The sequence below is a fragment of the Sorex araneus genome, chromosome 1 (genome assembly GCF_027595985.1).
Source record: "Sorex araneus isolate mSorAra2 chromosome 1, mSorAra2.pri, whole genome shotgun sequence".
In the NCBI taxonomy this organism is placed as follows: Eukaryota; Metazoa; Chordata; class Mammalia; order Eulipotyphla; family Soricidae; genus Sorex; species Sorex araneus.
The window spans coordinates 377,947,177-377,965,181 of record NC_073302.1 but is presented as its reverse complement, the minus strand read 5'-3'; positions in this window follow the sequence as shown (position 1 = coordinate 377,965,181).

The window sequence follows — 18,005 nt, the reverse complement described above, 5'->3', positions numbered from 1 at the left end:
TTAGCTTTCTTTGAATTCTTATGTCTTAGTCTTAAAAACTTGTAAATCCTATTGCCCTGTTCATCTACTTGCAAATCCACTGACATTTTTGTAGCATAAGAGAATGATAGCTTCTTATACTAGAATATTACAGTGAATGCTCATTGTACCTCTTCATCAGGGATAATATCCCCATAACCATAATCTTAATCATATTAAAAGATAATCTGGGTATATTTGAATTTTTCAGAGTTTATTTGAGCCAGTGTTGATTGGTTCAAATTTGACAGTTTTAGGAACACTCTACCCCCAGGGGCTCCAGAAAGTCTTCTTATAGAGAATATTCAACAATTAAATAAGAAAATTAGATGAGTGTAGTTTAAGCATTAGCTTTATTGAGGAAATTCCAATTAACTGTAATTGGTTCTACTCAGTTTCCATTTCTTTTTTAGTGACCCAACTGATGTTCAGGAAACCTAAAGTTCCCTCCCAGTGATTCTCAGCCAAATGACAGAATTAATCTAGGAACCATGACAGTGTTAAGGTGGCCCAATGATATTTGGGGGTCTCTGTGGTGTTAGAGATGAAACTGAGGTGGGTCAAATGCAAGGTATGGGACTAAGGATACTGTATCTTTATCTCATGTTTCCATTTTGTTTTGGGCCACACTCAGGGCTCACTCCTGGCTCTGTACTCAAGGGTCACTCCTATATTTAGGGTTCCAGGTATTGAGACTGAGTTAGCTGAGTGCAAGGCAAGAGCCCTATCCTCTGTACTATCTCTTCAGTCTAAGGTTTCTATTTAGTGCATTTGAAATATTTAGACTTTGGTTTTGATTTATTTAAGCTATTCAGACAACAGATCCACCTCAATTTCAGGTCCTCCTTGTTTATCTTAATACCAACCACAAAATAGATTCCCTTTTTTCTAAGATCTTAAACTATCATCCCATTACTGGTTTAGGCTCAGGTTTGAGATTCAGAATCTTATATGCAGATCAATATTTTGTAAGGATGAAGGGCTGGAGCGATGGCACAGCAGGTAGAGCATTTGCCTTGCACATGGCAGACCTGGATTCATTTCCCAGCATCCCATATGATCTCCCGAGCACCGCCAGAAGTAATTCCTGAGTGTATGAGCCAGGAGTAACCCCTGTGCATTGCCAGATGTGACCCAAAAAGAAAAAAGATTTTTTTGTAAGGACGAGGCAAGTTTTGTTCCTGTCCTTCTGAAGACCTGTAAGCTTTGAGAAACAAGTTAATTACTCACCATAAGCCCAACACTTGGACTGGAGTGATAGCACAGCAGGTAGGGTGTTTGCCTTACACGTGACCAACCTGAGTTTGATTCCTCTGTCCCTCTCAGAGCCTGGCAAGCTACTGAGAGTATTCTGCCCGCATGGCAGAACCTGGCAAGCTCTCGTGGCAAATTCTATATGCCAAAAACAGAAGTCTCACAATGGAGACGATATGGGTGCCTGCTTGAGCAAATCAATGAACAGTGGGACTACAGTGTTACAATGCAAGCCCAACACTCAGTGGTGGGTCATGGGAGATTATCTAATAGATATTATTGATCAGTTGATTTTGGGAAGAGGTTGTGGGTTGGCATTATAAGAAAGTTACTGTTTCCATGCTTGTCCTAAATAAAACTAGGTGTGCATCAATAGTTCTAGCCAGGGTGACATACTGTTCCTGGGGAATGGGTCTCGCAGCTTTCAGCTTCTGCCTCTAAATTCTTAGCTCCATGTGGAGTAATCTTTCCTTTTCCATTCTAAGTAGTACATGTTTGCTCTGGAGTAGTTGCTCATTCTTCTTTCTCAAAAAGCTGGAGAATATTGTTTCTCTACCAAGGTTTTCTGTGTCAGAGAGTGAAAATTTTGTGTTTTACCAGAGGAAAACCCTTGGACCTTCCAATCAGCCTTGACATAATTTTGTTCTGGTGTCTAAGGAGATATTATTGGTGTAACAGGAAGTGCATTATTGTGGCCAGATGGCAAGGAACAAGGAAAGAATAGTAGGTAAGAATGAAGCTATCTAGGTGTCACCAATTCTTAATCTGTGGAGGTCTTTTTGTCTATTTGGCATTGGTCCTGTTGATATGTCTTTCTGGAGAGAATCACTATTTTTCTGGGGAAACACACTGAAAATAATATTAAATCAGAAGAACAAACAGGGGCAAACATGTTTTTTCCAGGTCAAAAAGATAGTATAGGGGTTAAGGTGCTTGCTTTGCATCCAGTTAGTTAACCCAGTTCAATTCCCTGGACCACATATAGCCCACTGTCTACATGTGGCCCAGTGGTACTTCTGAGCACAGATGGAAGTATCCCCTGAGAACTGCTGAGAATGTACACCAAAAGATGTTTTTATTTAGCCATTTTATAAAGTAGTTCACCATTAAACAGTTTCACCAAAAGGAAAGCTTTTATATTTACCCCACTGACAATAAATCTAAAGAAATCATTTTTAAATTGACAACTTCTCCAAGCAAAAAGCAAAACCTAGACTGGAAACAAAATTCTTACCTTCCTTAAAGCAATGTGTGAGATTTTCTAATTATCAGAACATTTAAGAGTTTATTTAAAATTTTTTTAATTAAATCACCATGACATAAAAGTTACACAGTTGTGGGGGCTGGAGCGATAGCACAGCGGGTAGGGCGTTTGCCTTGCACGCGGCCAACCCGGGTTTGATCCCCAGCATCCCATATGGTCCCCTTAGCACCACCAGGGGTTAATTCCTGAGTGCAGAGCCAGGAGTAATCCCTGAGCATTGCCGGGTGTGACCCAAAAAGCAAAATAATAATAATAATAATAATAAATTTTTTTAAAGTTACAAAGTTGGGGGGGAAAAAGTTATAAAGTTATTCATAATTGGGTTTCAATTACATTTTTTAAAAATGTGCTGCTATTTATTGAGCTATTGATAAAGGTGATTGAATTGGGCATGAGCTACACATTACATTTTTTTTAATTGAATCACCATGAAATATTGTTACAAAGCTTTCATGTTTGAGATTCAGATGTACAATGATCCCAGCACCCCTCCCTCCACCAGTGCCCATATTTCACCACTATGTCCTCAGAATATCCACACATATCCCCATTCCAGTCCTCACTCTGCCTACGTGTAAGGCTATTTCCCCAATATTCTCTCTGTATTTTGGGGCATAATGTTTTGCTCAAATTTTCCCACCACCATTCAAGCTTGCCTCACAGCGGCAGATGCTAGATCATTTATTGCTCATTGCTCATTTTGAATGTTTTCCATGCTGCAGCCATGTGCTTCTGGAATCCTACATTGCAAATGGTTGAGTTCCAAGACATTTCTGTAGGGCACTAATCCATTTTGGGATTCATCTGGTCATCTCTGGACCAGGGCTGTTGGTGCTCTAAGAAGGTGCCCAGAGGCACATTGTGGGTGTGACAGCCAGGCTGACGAGTGGGTGGGGAGCTGGGGAGGGACAGTCCAGAACCTCTGCTGCCATGGAAATTTAGTCCTGGAACCCGCATTCTCAGGCCTTGCTTTTGGAAGTTCCTGGTCATCAGGATTCCATCTGGGGTAGGTAGGGAGACTGCACCTGCTCTACCTCGTGTGCCATGGTGAAATTGACTTGGTATGGGGCCTGGAGATATCTTCGGCTCTGTGGTATCTTCCAGGACTTGATGCTGTGTCTCTGGCTTTTGATCACTTTTGACATTAATTTATGGGTCTCTGAAGCAAGGCCTGTAATAAAGTTTACAAGGTGGCACTGGAGTTGGTTTGTAAGGCTAACTGCCAGTGCTTCCATGTATATTGGGAAGTGGGGAGAGGTAGCCTACCCCATCTCCATGAAAGCCTTGAGATTTCAGTCACAAAACTCACATACCCAAATTTTCAGCAGATTATAACTTGGTGAGGTCCATCCTGAGACGGTGGATACAGGCTGAGAATATGATGGCAATTTTGGATTATGGAAGCAAGCGGCTGCTGGGGGCTTTGCTTGGGCAGTCACAGGCCAACTTGCCCCTCTTTGTTTTATCCCAGTCAGTTCAGTCATGCATGGGTCCGAGATTAATTGTAGCTTTTGATCTCTTTCGAGATTTATCTATGGATCTCTCAGATAAAGCCAACAAATGAGCTTATATAGCGAAACCAGAGGTGGTTTGTGGGTATGGTTTCCACATAATTAACTTTTGGCTGTTTAATTTATTGGTAAACTTGGTACCAAGTTGTTGGGGTCTGGCCAAAGGCAGAGTGGCAATTTTGGGGTGTCAAGAAGCCTGAAGGCACCATCACTAGTTGCCGATGCACTAGCTCCACAGGTATAGGTTGACCTATTGGTGGCATCATACCCCCTGTCACACTTAAGAGTTTTTTCTTTCTTTTTGAGTCACACCCAGCGATACACAGGGGTTATTCTTGGCTCATGCACTCAGGAATCACCCCTGGTGGTGCTCAGGGGACCATACAGGATGCTGGGAATCAAACCCAGGTCAGGCTGCGTGCAAGGCAAATGCCCTACCCGCTGTGCTATTGCTTCAGCCCCACACTTAAGAGTTTGAAAGATCTTCCTTAGCTTTCAAATCTTTAGTTTAAGGACTAAGTAAAAATCTCTGAATGTTGAATATGAAACAGTTCTGAGATCATTTTGAGATTGCTTTCAGATTTATTTCTCTGAAATAGCATTCCTGTAAATGAACAGGTGCTACTAGATAAGAATAATAATTATAGTTTTTAATAACCCAATAAATCTGAGAAGTTCACCAACTAACGATTAGTGGACTTATGAACCAGTTTTTATAATTTTCCTTAGTTTCTATATTTAGAAATAAGTGACTCATTTTTTTAAAAAAAATCTCCCCACTCTATTTTTATATGTATTTTTTCATCGAATCACCATAACACTGACCATTACAAAGATGTTCATGATTGGGTTTCAGTCATACAATGTTCCAACACCCATCTGACCACCCATGTACGTTTCCCACCACCATTGTTCCCACTTCCCCTCCCAACCCCCTCCCTTCATCTGCCCCTAGGGCAGGCACCTTTCTTCTTTCTCTCCTTTTGTGCATTATGGCTTGCAATATAGGTGGTAAGAGGTCATTGTGTTTGTTCAGGGAATTCAGTATTTGTATAGGGAAGATATAGCTGGGTACCTTCTTTTAAAAAAATATTTTTTTAACTGGGTGGGAGCTTTGGGGCATGGACGTGTGCTGGGGCTCCGGAAGTATAGAGAGGTGGAGGGAGGTAGTAGCCCTCGAGAAAGCCTGGAGATTTCAGTCACAAAATTTGGGTACCCAAATTTTCAGCAGATTAATATCTCTGAGGCCTGTCTCAAGATGGTAGAGTCTGTCCAGGGCTATGGCAGAGATTTTGGATTGTGGGAGCAGGTGATTGCAGGGGGCTCTGTTTGGGTGGGCACCAGGCAAATACTTTCCCCTCTTACCTATGCTGATCTGTTCAGCTTTGCATGGGTATGAGATTAACTGTGACTTTTAATCTCTTTCAATACTTTCAATATTTATTTATGGTCTCTGATGCGAGGCCAGTAGAAGAGCAGCTTATATGGTGGTGCTAGTGTTAGTTTACTTCTCACTCTATTAAGATACCATAGTTTACAAAGTTGCTCATGATGATTTGTTACAGGCATTCAATATTCCTACACCAATCCTACTACCACTGTCACCTTCCCTCCACCATTGTCTCCATTGCCCCCTCCTTCTCAAGCCTGCTCCTATAGAAGACCCACAACAGTTTATTTTATATTGCCTATTACCACTAAATGGCAAATAGAATTGTCAAAAAATATTTCCATAGGAGTAAATTTGTGAAAATTGTTGTATCTCACCATGGGACATTAAGTTCTTGTTTGAGGTTAAACTAAGTTGTTGTTGCAAGTTAAGCCTTCTGTGTTAATGTTTTTTTTTTTTATTAGTTAAGATTGGTGGGTTTAGATGTTATATTCTTATCTGGTGTGCTCCTACTGGGATTTCAGTGTTGTAGAGTTCAGAGATGTTGGAGAGTCTGGGAAAATCACTGTATCACTGTCATCCTGTTGCTCATCAATTTGCTCAAGCAGGCGCCAGTAACATCTCCATTGTGAGACTTGTTACTGTTTTTGGCATATCGAATATGCCACAGGGAGCTTGCCAGGCTCTGCAGTGTGGGCAGGATACTCTTGGTAGCTTGCTGGGCTCTCTGAGAGGGATAAAAGGATCGAAACTGGGTTGGTCGTGTGCAAGGCAAAAAAAAAAAATCACCCTACCTGCAATTACTAAAAGATTTCAGTCAGAGTTGGTACCGACTTTATTTCAAATGAAATGTTTCAATCACTTAGATTTTTCATAAATTCTTGGAAAATCCAGAATTTTTAACTGGGCAGTCCAGCTGGAGGTAGGACAATGGCTTTGGGGTGTGAGTGTGGCTGCTGGAGCTTTTAGTTAGGGCAGAAGCTGGCCTGTTCCCCTTCTAAGACCATTGCAGAAGTCTTTGCTGAGAATGGGTATGAGAAATTTGTGTGGCTAGTTTCTTATAGATGAGTTTACATGGTGGTGGAGGTGGAATGCAGGTCAATTTATATTTGAAAGAACACTTGTATTGGATTAAAGAGCAGTGACTATGTTAAATAATCAATCTCACTCTTTCAGTAACATGTCCTAACAAACTGCAGAGCAATAATTTGGCAATATCTCCATGCCTCTTATTGACTTTTAAAGAGAAACTTCATGACAATTGGCAAACTTTGGCTAAAGTTATATATTTAAAGAGGAAAAGCATCTTTTTATAAGTGAGGGAATTAGGAATAGTGAACTTTACTATACTTCTACATAGAGGTACCATGACAAATCCAGTAATTAGTCTATTCACATAACATAGTTGAAACTAGACTTTTGTTATTTCAAGCAGTGATTTAGAAAAAACAAACTATTATCTATAGTTTGAGGCTAACTTTTCAATAGCCTGTCTGGGATAATTTTTACCGTGGAGGTTTGGTTATGATAGAATTGCTGTTTCAACCTTTTTCTTCTGTGATCCAAGGTCAGAATAGATCAAAAGGAATAGGGGTGTGAGATTTGAAGGTGAAAAGAAGCAATAAATACCGCTCTCTTATGTCAAATGTGGAAGTGCTGTCAGCACAAATGGAAGTCCCTTATTCATCATTCAGATCACACACTCCACTGACCGGTAGGCTCCTCCCAACCTCATAACTTGATCTTTGTTGATTGACCAAACTAAGTGGTAACTTTAGAAAAGCAGCATTTTGTGATTCCCCATCAATATGATGATATACCTCCTTTCAGCTTTTCCAGAAAGCTGCTGCTTGCCCACATGTCCTAAAATTCGGGCAACTGAAAGCTCTGGAGGCAGTGCTTTTCATGAGTCGATAACATCGTTTAGAACTTGCATTGAAGTAATTTCACAAGTGTCTCAGTGAGCATTTAACTGTTTTTTAATGACAAAGAGCATATGAGAATGTCATGAGAATGTATCAAGAATTGTAGTCAGCAATATACTTAGGATTTTTTGCCCTCCATTGGTAATGGGTGGTCTGGGAATGCCATAGGTGGGGCTGCCATGACCTGGTGTATATGGTAGCACTAAATTTTGAGCTTGTAATGTCATACTTGCCAGACATGCTTATGTTAGGGAGTCATTTTCTAGGATCCTAATGTTTTATATTTTTTAAAGCACTTGTCCAATTAAAGAACTTGAAATTGAAGTAATAGTTTTTTCACTTTAAAATAAACATTTTATTTTGGTAGAATGACGTTTTACTTTATTCCATTGTATAAAGTTGCTGTTTCCTTTTGGCAGGCAGATCAGGTTTGGATATCTAGCCACTTTCAATGAATTCAGTTTGAGACCAATTTTGAGTAGAATGGTAGCATGCTTACTTGGCCTTTTATGCAGTAATGCCTATTAAACTGTCAAACTAAGTATTCCATCAGAATTAAATTACTAAAAATAATTATCAACATGTTGAAAACATTTTAATATTGTTTTCACAGCCAGCAGAGCTCAGAGGGGCCATGTAGTGCTGGGATCAAACTTAAGACTTACAAAGGCTAAGCAGATGCTCTGCCACTGGAGCCATCTTTCTGGCTCTATTACTTATTTCTAGTTATTAATTTATTGATATAAAAATAATCAATTAATATCTACATGTAAATATATGGGCTCGAGTGATAGCACAGTGGCAGGGTGCTTGCCTTGCATGCGGCCGACCCAGGTTTTATTCTTCTGCCCCTCTTGGAGAGCCTGGTTAGCTACTGAGAGTATTTCGGTCTCATAGAAGAGCCTGGCAAGCTCCCCGTGGCATATTCAGTGTGCCAAAAATAGTAACAAGAAGTCTCACAATGGAAACGTTACTGGTGCCCTCTGGAGCAAATCGATGAGCAACGGGATGACAGTGCTACAGTGATGTAAATATATGCTTTGTGGGTACAATGTTACTATACCACGTCGAATCCTGAGAGGTCTCACCAAAACCAGTAAGATATCCATAGAGTCATAATACCCTCCCTCCTGTGGTAACCTCAGTTCTGTCACCAGAGCCTAAAGATATGTTTTAATTAGGCATTATATTATTTCTTTACTAGGTCACACCCAGTAAAGGGTTACTCAAGGTCTGCTCAAGGTTGCTCAAGGGTTACTCTGGCTCTGCACTCAGGAATTAATCTTGGAGGTGTTCGGGAGACCATCTGGGATGCCAGGGACCAAACCTGGGTTGGCTGCATGCAAGGCAAACACCCTACCTGTTATTGCTCAAGCCTTATATCTTTATTTCTTTATCTGTTACTTATTGGTGTGATCATCTGGCATTTGTCTGTTTTTCCTGTCATTTTTATCACTTAGTATGACACCTTCCAGTTCTATTGCATTTTTTAAAATTTAATTTAATTAATTTATTTATTTAAATTTTATTTTTTTATTGAATCACTATGTGGAAAGTTACAAAAGTTTCAGGTTTAAGTCTCAGTTGTACAATGCTCAAATACCCATCCCTTCACCAGTGCACATATTCCACCACCAAGAATCACGGTATACCTCCCCCCTTCCCCCCACCTCCTCAGCCCCCCACCCCGCATGTGTAACTGGTAAATTTCAATTTACTTTCACTTTACTTTGATTACATTCAATATTTCAACAACCTATTGCATATTTCGCAAAATGTAAGACTTCATCTTATACTGAGAATACACACAGACACACACAAACACATGCACACACACATGCAGACATACACAAACTCCTTGCCCTCTCATCTGTCACTGGCAGACTCTGTTTTAAATTTTAATTGAAGACTTACTGCTGATGAAACTGAGTGGAGATACTCCTATTAGGATGTTAAAGAGAAAGAAGAGAGACTAGAACAAGATAATGTCACAAATTTTCTGATAAATGACATTTGTAAATCACTTAGGTAAAGCAATACATGGTGCTAGTTTTATTATTTTTGTTTTAGAGAGCAGGGTTGGGTCAGACCTAGCAATGTTTAGGGGCGACTCCTTGCTCCATTCTCAGGCTCACATCTTAAGGTGTTCAGGGAACTATATGCAGTGTTGGGGATCAAACTAGAGACAGTCACAGGCAGGGCCAGTGTTGTAACCCCTGTCCTACTATATCTATTTTTATTATGTAAAAATTTAAATATAATTAGGTGGACAAAATATACATTCTAGAGCAAATTTGTAGTAAACTTGTCAAGGCCTTCAAATAAAGAACCAATAATATCAGCTTTTTAAACTTTGAAACAAAAATGTAAAATAGAGAAAATAGGCTGAAAAAATAAATGTTTAATAAAATGTTTTAATGAGTTTAAATTGTATCTGACTTAAAACTGGTTTAGATGTTTCTATAAAAACCATTAGATGAATAAATGGAAAAAATGATTTTTCCATTTTAAAAATATTTCGCTTTTATGTTGCTACCAATAAAAATCATAAAAATTACATTACATTATATCAATAGATTCATCTAAGATGAATAGGAAGCCAAGTTAAAGTTTTGGTTGAAACAAATTTAGGAGACTACAGAAACCCTGTTTTAGCATTCTGTATCTTTTCATTGTTAGAGAATCATTGCAAAATAATTTTCACTTTTCCTATATAGATATTTGGTATTTTGTTAAAGATACCATTTATAGTTGTATGCCCTAGTAAATATGCATACATCAAATGATATTTCTACATAAACAGGAAAAATTACCTTTAATGAATAATTATTGTTAGCAAGTCAGTAGCTTTTTTATAATGCACATTTTTTCAAAGTAAATAAAAATAGATAATTACACAAAAATACTGGAGATGATTTATTAACTATACTTAAGATATTACATAATTAAAAACATCAAGAAACAAAGTATTGTTATCCAAATCAATTTTCACAGGTATCCAGAAATAATTATTTGGTAGAATAAGCAATACCAAATATTGAACATGACTTTGGAAGTGGTTCTTCTATAAGACTTTCTATTTAATCATTTTTGTATATTTATGATAATATTTGATAAATTTAATAATATTGCTGCGTTTGAACTATTTAGGATTTAATTATCTTGTTGCCCACTAAGAACCAATGTTGAACTTTTGTCTACTATTTGACTGTATTGATATCATTTACAGTCATATTGTATCATTTCTGAAGTGAAATAAAATATCCTGCACAAACACAAAAAATTTCCTTTCCAAAGACCTTTTGCATAGTGTTCTTGCAAAATAGTGTTCTACCAACCGAAAACTTGGCTACTAGATTTGATAATCATTGCAATTTAGTGACTAAATAAGCACACTGCAAAAATTTTAAATGTAAGAATTTTAATTGTCAAGTGTGACCTGTTATCTTAATCAATAGTCATCAAAAGGCCTTAATCACTGATATTGATTTTTGCTGCAGATGCCTATCACCTAAGTTGACATTTAATGTTTACTTCCAATTTTTATTTTATTTAGAGACACTGCTGGTGCTATTAGGGTCTACTACTGACTCAGTGCTAGGGTGTGGGGGAGTGGTCATTCCTGGTAGTGCTGAGAGGGACCTTGTGGTACCAGAAATTATACCAGTCCTATATGCAAATCATGTGCTCAGCCTCTTGAACTATCTCTCCGGCCTGACATTTAATATCTTTAAAGGGATTTTTTTTTCTTTGAAAAGGGACATAAAAGAAAAAAATGGAGCCAAACTTGCTTCATCGTTTCTTGAAAATACTTAACTTGAAAGAAACGTAGGTTAAAGAAAATAAAGAACAGATAAGGTTCACTGCTATCTTAAACAGCGTTTTGAAGCCCAAAAAGGAGCTTCCACAGATAAGGCTTATTTCAGAAATAGATTTGGTTACTGTGTTTGATGAGGATTTATCTATCTTCCCAATAGAGTTAGTGTGGAGGACTGCAATTTGGCCATAGAAAAAATCATATTAAAATGTATTCTGTTGACATCATTTTTTAGCCCACACTCTGTGATATAGCAGGCATCAAGCCCAGGTCAGCCAGGTATGTATCAAGTGTCCCACGCACTGTACTATTGCCCTGGCCCTGTGGGCCATTATTCTTATGTCATACCTGATCTTGTATAAAAGGGCATTTGGAAAGAAGACATCATTTGAAATATATATTTATGCTGCTTGGGTAAATATCAACTTGCATAATGTGAAAAGATAAGTCTCCCAAGAATGATAGAAAAACAGGTGACTAGATGACTCTCCCACTTTTCCAGGAGCACCATTAGTGTTATTTCTTATATATGAATCATGTATAGATTCTACAATGTAAGAATCTCATAAAAACAAATTATATGAGTTACTGCCCATGTATGGGGATGTGGAATGACTGCTAATGAGGAGAGGGTTTCATTAGAGGTTAAGAAAATATTCTAAAATCAAATCGTAGGGATAGTTGAGAAACTTTGTATAAAGTTTATTAAAGCATATGAAATATCACTGAAACTTGTGATATTTAAGTGGATGAATTGTATGTGCATGATTTCTATCTTAGTGTTGATTTCTGAAAAGCTATGGTCCTAGAAGATAATAAATCTATTTAAAATATATACATTTCTTTCCCATTTTTCTTCGTCTTTTTGTATTTTTCTCAAACAGATAAAAATATTTGCTATTTCTTCTACTATGGCTAACAATAATTGGTAAAATGAATTGGGTGGGTTTTTTTGTGTGTGTGCGTGTGTTTAAAAAAGGAAATTTTCCAGTATAGAGTCTACATTTTCCGGTATAGTTTCTATTTGGTAACCCAAAGGTATTTAAATATAAGTGTGGCTCTTTATTCCTAACGTCATGAATTAGATATTCAGGAAAATTCCAGTCTTTCCTATTGGTTTGGATGGCTATGACCACAACTGCTAGAACTATTCCCTAGTCTGGAACCTCTGTTAAATATGGTCTCTACTTCATTTTCAGAAACAGACTGTAGTGTTTAACATTTACATATCACTTTGTATTTAAATTGCTTTCCTTCTAGTCATTAGTTGCCTCATCTAACAACTACTTAACAACTACTTCTTGAACTAACATTTATGAGATGTTCACTAGCATTCCCCTTCCCTCGGTTTAAGCATTGAATCTATTGTAGGAAAAAAGAATGACGTTTTACTCATGTTCATTTAGCATGCCAAGTTCATAACACAATCCTGTGGCAATCCTGGGACTAGTGCTTTGTTCTCATTTCAACTCTCAGTAGCCCACTAACCTACATAATTTCCCCACAGAAAATGATAGGTAGACAGTCTCATCAGATCTCATTTTCTAATTCATTTGCTGAGCGAGGCATGTTCTAACAATTTCTGAGTGGCATGGCATTATAAAGTCACACCATTCCCTAGGTTTACATTTTAAGTGTGTTGTAAATGTGAAGTCTGATCCCTGCCGTGGTTATTTTTATCCATACTGTTCTACAATATCTTCCTCTCTGATTTCTTAGTTATGTGGTAGCCTTTACTACTTGCAACTTGGACAAAGAACACAAACGTTGAATTTTGATTTTTTTTTCTCTTTTAACTGTTAAATATCAAAGCCTGTATTTTACCATTCAAACCTATTTTACGAAGTGATTTAATGATAAACCAGCACTAAACCAGCTCTTTTCAGGACATGCCCCATGGATCCCATTTCTATGAATTATGGCTCTTTCAAAATTAATGTCATTTTTTACTTAAAGATAGAGGCAGGTAAAAAAATAGTGTGAGCACCGAAGTTCTTTTATTTGCAGGATTTGAAGACCCTGAAATTAAGTCTGCAACAACTAAATTGTTTCCTTAATCCCTCTGAAAATGCACATACATTTCCAAAGCTCACCCTGAGGAAATTAAAAGAATGCTCATATCTTTACAGTGCCTCCTTCATCCTATTAATAGTTCTTCTCTTGTCCTTACTCCAAACATTTACATACCACCCTAACCATAACATAAGACTGATATGGTCTAATTTTTTTTTTTTTAGTTTTATTGAATCACCATGTGGAGAGTTACATAGTTCTCAGGATTATGTCAGTTATACAATTCTCAAACACCCTTCCCTTCACCAGTGCCCATATTCCATCACCAACCACCGCAGTATACCTACCGCCCCCTCCCACCCCCCCCAGTCCCTGCCCTTGTAAGTGATAAGTTTCACTTCGTTTACGCTTTATCTTGATTACATTCCATGTTTCAACACATAACTCACTATTGTTACTGGGGTTTCCCCCCAAAAAGAAAAAGACAGTCCTATTGCCAAGGAAGCATTTGATAGTTCTCCATTGCTGAGAATGTAGAGATATTAAGTCCTGCTGTTTGATACATAGCTTTTCTTTTTCCCCCCCCTTGCCCCGCGCCACCGAGTTCACGCCTGTTTAGTAATTGCCACGCTGCCTGACAAAAGGAAAAAAAAACCAAAAAAGATGGTTATTTCCCGTCATCAGCCGGTGTGGGGCTCTGGCTTAGTTGATAGTCTAGTAGAATGTCTGCAAGCAATTTCTGGAACCAAAAGTAGTGCGCTGGTATCGGCTCCAGCTCGAGATTCCACCAGCATCCCGCTATTCCATGTACATAATTTTTCCCCCTTATATCCCATTCCCACGCCACCAGGTCTGTGTTTGCTTAATGGACATCATACTATGGTTAATGCCACGCCGCGTTTCTTCCCGAGAAAGAAGGATATTTCTTCTCAGCCGGCGTGGGGATATGGCTTAGTTCAGTCTAGAGAGATGGCTACCACTTTGGTTGCCTTCAATATTTCAGCGAAAGACTTACTATTCTTGTTAGGATCTCCCCCCAAAGTCTGACCCGTTAAAAAGGAACCATTACATATTGCTGATGCTTAGATAACATTAGGTCGTGCGGCCGCGCGGTTTTGGGTTTCTGTATAAAGTCCAGGGAAAGTACAACCAGAAATAACATCACTACAAACTTTTACCCTTTTATGGTGCTCATAAGATGGAGAAACCTAGAGAGAGCTGGCTCGGCGTCTCCATTTTGTGCTCAGAAAGCGGTGGAACCTGTGTTGTGCACAGGAGGAAGGGGTTGCGAGAGAGAGGTTAAAAAAATTGGGGAATGCCCGGCTTCCACTGTCGCAGCCCGGCGTAGGGTCTTCGTTCCCATGCTGGAATCAGTTCAGTGGGCTGCTTGGAGTCCAAGGGCGCTCTTTTGGGCTCTTCTATCATGCTCGATAGGCAGCGGCGCCAAAAGAGACGCACACGTGGGGCAAGTGGGTTTAAGTATCCGCGGTGGGCGGAGGTCACCGCCCCCCGCCCCCCTGTGGTCTAATTTTTTAAAAAAATTCACAGTAAAGAATTTAGGTAATTTTTTGGTTTGTTATTTTTTGTGTCACACCTATTTATGCTCAAGGCTTATTCTTGGTTCTGCACTCAAAGATCACTCCTGGCTGGGGGACCATATGTGGGCCAACAATGATATCTGAGTTGAGTATATAACACTATGTAGTTTATGAATAATTAATTGTCTATAAAATAGTGCTGCCTCACCAAGGAAATGATACTATTTTGTGATTTTATGGCTAAGTGTGTGTGTGTGTGTGTGTTTTTAACCTGGATGAAAGTAAATAAACCAGAGGAGCTAGAAAAAGTAACTCTAGACTTACGAATCATATAAAACAATCCAAAATCCATTATTGATTCAGCAGTCAGTATCTTATTGAGTAGAAACTATGATGTTAGGTATCACTTGTATTATCCACTAATGATATTACACAGTCTCTTGTGACATCATAAAATGTGATTTACTGCATCACTTTTTATCTATTTAGAGATATTGAACCTTAGGTCCTGATATATCACTCTTCAAGCATTAGATAAAAATCTTTATCTTAATAAGATTCATACATTGTATGTACCTTAAAATTTGAGAAGCAACTGTTATAATACACAAGCATAGCTCATGATAGCAGCTTTTAATCTTTTCTGGTTTAGCCATATCTGCTATGAATAAACTCTTTCTAGAGTAATACTAGAGATAACTCTAGTATTTGGACAATATCACTATATATATGTATATATATTTTTATTTGAGCAGTCAAATTTTGAATGACTTCATTCAGGCTAAAAGTTCAGATATCTATTTCCAAGCTTTTTACTTTTTTGCCTTCTTTATTGCTCTACAGTGTGGTGTTTAGCTTTAAACAAATTCTCCCTTTTAACAATCTGCAGAAGGAATCAGGGTATTTAAGTGGAGCTTTCTGATTCTCAACTTTCTGAAATATTTGCTCTAATAGTTGATGGTCTTCAAGCATTATTTGCCTTGAGGTTATGAATAGCCTCAAATATTAACGGCATAAAAGAATTTCCCTCATTATCTGCTGTTTTATCTTTTATAAAATCAACACCCCCATGAATATTAGTTGTGTGTGTATGCACTATATTTTAAAAATTCTCCTGGCTCCACCATCTCCTAGGGCCTTAGGTAAATACTCCACCGAGTGTGAATAACCAACTCTTTATTAGAGTTTTTTTCCCTTTGAAAAAAATTGATACTTCACATCACATTTGCACTTGGATTAAAAATAACTATGGTCACATGTGAATTTGTTTTCCAAGTAACTCTCAATAGGCTGGAATTCAACTCCTAACTGTGAGAGAATTAAAAGCAGAGGTGAAAAATTTTTTGTTTTGTTTTATTTGTTTTAGTTTTTAAGACCACACTGGTCAGTTCTAGGCTTATTCCTGACTCTGTGCTCAGTAAATCCTTCTAATGGGAATTCAGGAACCTTATTTGATGCTATTAATCCAACCTAATCAGCCGAATACAAGACAGGCACTTTAATCCCTATACAATCTCTCCAGCCCTGCAGTTGGTGAGAACGTTAATCAACAAACTAAAGATGGAAGGAAACTGAACAAATTAAATAAACTTCTTATCTGGCAAAATCCTATGCATTTGCATGTCATTAATTTCATTTTATGTTTCTCTGCTTTTTCTTTCCTTTCTTGAAATTCCAATTCCTAATTACTAATGGGTAATCCTTGGTTCATGATCAGTTTTCTAGGAAATGAGTGTGTTTCTATAAGTAAAATGATTAGGATAATATCTGAGATGGATTGTCCATCTATGTCAGAAACTAAGGATCCTCTGCTGTAGATAGAGGTGTGATATTAATTACTGATGTGCAGTGACATTTATAATAATCTCCACCTTTAACTTGTGGTTGATGAGGAAGAAATACTGTCAGGGAAAGCATTTCAACATCAAGTAACTATTATAACATTATGGGGATAACAATAATTGTAAAGATGATAATGTAGGATAAATCCTTTTTATAGCACAGGAGATTTTAAGTGGAAAATGGGTATAAGGCAGTTAATTGCAAAGTTGAAGTCATTTCTAAGCTAGAGGGCCATACTGGAATTTTCTGTATGGGAGATTTTTATTTCCTATAGCAACAGGACAAACTTCAGAGGGACTATGTGTAGTATTTGGTCATGTTGAAATGGAGACTAAATTCCCTCTTTCAGTGTACTGTCTTGCCAAGGTGGTGTTCTAATGATGAAGGAATTGATTTTCAAATCTCAAAGAACAACATTTAGTAGTAGACTTGAAATTTTCACCTAAGATTTTAAATGTGAAAAATCGGGATCTAACTTAGTTTCTCAGAACCTCAAGCCTGGAAGACATCACTGTCAGATTAGAACCCTGTTGTAGCTTTATGAAGCATGTGCCTTTCATATGATCTTTTCCATGAATGTATTAGCACCTCCACTTGATGCTCCAAGGACAAGCACAATTTACCTTCTAGAAAAGACGGTATAATCCCATTCAGTATGAAATGTCCACAAATGAAAGAAATTTTAGTCAGTACTGAACATATATTGGTAGGCTCTTGGAGAAAACAGAAAATATATTTTTAGTTTTAGCTTGAGGAAAGATGAGTATAGGCTCATTGGAGAAAAATTTAGTATTATTAAGAGGTCAATCTTTCTACATGATCATCAGGGCTGGAGAATCTGAACTAACATAAGCTACAAACCAGGATTTAAACATTCTGTGATAGTATATCCTAAAGACTGATTATAGTTTTGATAATTGTGATAACAGCATGTAAGAATACAAGTTTTGAGAGTTAGCATATGCTATTGCTCTAAAGATCTATTCTAGGATTACTAACAAAATTTCTTTAATCATCATTTAAAAAAATTAGATATTTTAAATACCACCCATTATTAGAAATGAACTTGAAAAACAACTTCCATGTGGCTAATAACTTTCAATGAAATCTTATTTGACTGGCTATGCAAATACCACAGATATTCATATAAATACTGTTTTAATAATTCTGTAATTTTCCTGGCTCACAATATCAATAAACAACTTCCCGTGTATCAATAAGGTTAAACAAATAGATCTTCATGTTCCTGCTAAAACCTTACACTGTTTATCAAGTTAAACACAAGGAAAATGACCATATAGCATTGGCTAAAAGAGGATAAGGAATTGGGGCCAGAGCAGGCTTGGAGATCTCAGTCCCGGGTACCACAAATCTGGGTTCCTCTGCTGGGTCTTTCATGCGTGAGGCTCATCTGAACGTGTGGAGAGGGGCTT